Raw genomic sequence first — 3,493 nt, 5'->3', positions numbered from 1 at the left:
AATAATGTATTGGTGTTTCTTGAAACCAAAAGCTATTTTTTCAAGTTATAAGGGAGCATTTTGACTAATAACAGTTTTTGGAAGCATGGATATACTTTACAGTCATGAGACTTTTGATATAGATGTCACAATTGGAAAATATTATTTGAAAATATGTCTACGCCATTGAAATTACACTACTAAGCAAATTTATTTTTATTTGAAATAGCCATTCAAAGATAACCCTTTCAACTCTAAAGATTTTAAAGGATTAGAAACAACATAAGTATATACTTTGCCTCCCTTATTAAAAAAATAAAGACATTAGGTCTGATCATAATATTACACTCGGAACTCTGGCAGGGAAAGGCTGCTCTATTCCATGGAATCGTCTAGTAAAAATCATGTTATAATAACATTTTTGAGGTACTGAGGTTAAGAAGTTTTGGGCTATGGCCTGAAACAGACTCATTTTATCTGAATTACACTGGAAAGCAAGTCTTACAGTAAAGCCCTCTGTGTGTTTAATAGAATGATACACTGAAAGATACACTTTCATACTGTTTTAATTCTAAAGTAGGTCCTTTAAAAATTTTCCTCCTTCTGTTAAGATATGCTGCTTAGTCAAGTAAACTAACCCAGTTTAGAGAGAACACTAAATATGTGACTTAAAAAGAGAAGGAACTTTTGCCTACCATAACATACAGGCATCATTTTGGCTTGAAATGTTCTGTTATTGCTTGTGTTTACATCAACATGTAACATTACACTTCAGCATTTTGTTACCACGGCCTTTTCAAATGATTTCACGTGGTCTGTAGTTCAGAATAGTGTTGCAAACTCTCATTTTAGATCACTTGAACTTTATAAGGTGCTATTTCTTTTATTACATTATATTGTACTATTTCCTGTGCAACTTCATGTTTTAATGAGCAGTTATGTATTAGGTTACTGATTCTCAAAATGCTGATGTACATTCTCTGCTTACGTGGCTGATCAGTTTTCATTTTGGATTTTTATATGGAAGAGATTTTCAGGGAGACTTTGTCTTTGGTAATATAGTATAAAACATTCCCGTATTTATCTTGTTAGATTCCTGTCTTATGAAAAATACTTCAAATCCTTTTCCTGAAATTTGTATTAATTCAACTCTTGCTTCCTTTGAGCAACTGTACTACTCTTTTTAACCCGCCCCTTAAGTTGTGGAATATCTTGAAGTAGAAATGGTGATGAACTTTAATTAGAAATGAAAATGCCCCTCGTGCACTGCTGGTGGGAAGGCAGATTGGTGGAGCCACTGTGGAAAACAGAATGGAGTTACCTCAAAAATTAAAAATGGAACTGCCTTATGACCCAGCAATTCCACTTCTGGAAATATATCTGAAGAAACCCCAAAACACTAATTCGAAAGACTGTATGCACCCCTATGTTCATTGCAGTATTATTTACAATAGCCAAGATTTGGAAGCAGCCAAGTGCCCATCAGTAGATGAGTGGATAAAAAAGCTGTGGTATATTTACACAATGGAATACTACTTGGCCGTAAAAAAAGAAGGAAATCTTACCTTTTGTGACAGCATGGATGGACCTAGAGAGTAATAAACGAAATAAGCCAGTCAGAGAAAGACAAGTGGCATATGATTTCACTTATATATGGAATCTAACAAATAAACTAACAAACAGAAACAGACTCATAGATACAGAGAGCAGACTAACAGCTATCAGGGGGGTAGGGGTTGGGAGGCTGGGTGAAAAAGGTGAAAGGATTAAGCAAAAAAACCCCAAACGTGCTCTCTCTCTCTCTCTCTCTCTCTCTCTCTCTCTCTCACACACACACACACACACACACACACACACACACACACACCAGTATGGTGATTACCAGAGGGAAAAGGGGTGGAGGAAGGTAGAAGAGGGTGAAGGGGGGATAAATGGTAATGGAAGGAGACTTGACTTGGGGTGGTGAGCACACAATTCAATATACAGATGATGTATATAGAGTTTTACACCTGAATAAATGCCACCCTTATAAATAAAATTAAAAACTAAAAGTACAAACTCATAGAGATCAGGACATATCTTACACTAAATCTGTATGCCCACACTGCAGCATGTGTAAAAGGTATTCGATAAATTCATATGGAATGATAAAAATGCATCAAACTCTTCAGTGGCCTATGGTAATATACTCAAAGTATGCATAAATACTAGTGTGCATAACTTCAGTGTATCTTCAGTATCTCCTATTTCAACTAATTCTAAACCATTCTGTGTAGACAATAAAGTGCTTAAATGGTACTTTGATTTAAAGAAGAGAAAGTATTTGAAAGCCCTTTGCACATGTTTCCTGCGGACTGTACCTTTTTTTGGATTGCTTCTGAAGTCACCATAATTGTTGAGTCAGGGCTTGAATCAAGTAGAACCTGAATTCGGTCCTGTAGACATGTATCAACAAATTTTAATACTAGCAACTTTCTATTAGCTTGGTGACATTCCTTCAAATTCTGGTTTTAAAATTTTAATAACTTTATAGCTTGATGTATTATATAATATATACAATGTCTTATTTTTCATGGTCTTAATTTGATAATACAGCAACATCTCTGCTAGGTTATAGCTTCATAAAAACAGCATGTCAAAATAAATATTTAAAACTTCATTTTCACCAAAAGCTTTTGTGACTTGATTTCTGTTGATTTTAAGAAACATTATTTTTGCATCTTTAGATTCGTAAGCATCTAATTATCATTCAACTCTTATTGTTTCTAATGATATATTGCAAATGATATGAAATTATGTAATAATACTTTTCCCCCCTGCCACAACTATTTATTTTGTGCCCACTGTGTGTCAAATACTATTGTAGGGAATTACCATCTTCCTCCTGTTATACCTTTCTCTTCTCAAATCTTTGACATATTTACCAGGTTAAATTGGTTAGGAAATCACATTGCAAAATAATTATCTATGCTTTAACAAAATACAGTGCATTGGTAATCTGATGGTTGCAGGGTTCTTTGTTATTTATATATGTATAAGTGTGTCAGAGCACCACTAAATAGATAACATTCTGGTTTAAAACCACGTTCAAACAAACTAAAAACAATCATTGAATATAATCGATAAAATAGCCCAGCCAGATTGGCTCAGTGGTTGAGCATCGGCTATGAACCAGGAGTTCACGGTTCAATTCCTGGTCAGGGCACATGCCTGGGTTGCAGGCTGGATCCCCAGTGTGGGGGCATACAGGAGGCAGCCAATCAATGATTCTCATCATTGATGTTTCTATCTCTCTCCCTTCCTCTCTGAAATCAATAAAAAAATACTTTTAAAAAAGGATAAAAAATTATTGTCATTTAAAAATAACTATAAAAAGCAGCATTTAAAATATTTTGTAAATGAATGTGCAAAAGGTAGAGGTATTTTTATTTAACATATGTAGATCTGGAATATACATATAATTGATAGGATAAAAATATGAGTAACACAGTTACGAAAGCATTAAATGGAATTG

This window comes from Myotis nattereri (genome assembly GCF_964212035.1).
Source record: "Myotis nattereri genome assembly, chromosome: 1".
In the NCBI taxonomy this organism is placed as follows: domain Eukaryota; kingdom Metazoa; phylum Chordata; class Mammalia; order Chiroptera; family Vespertilionidae; genus Myotis; species Myotis nattereri.
Note: the sequence above shows the minus strand (reverse complement) of the source record.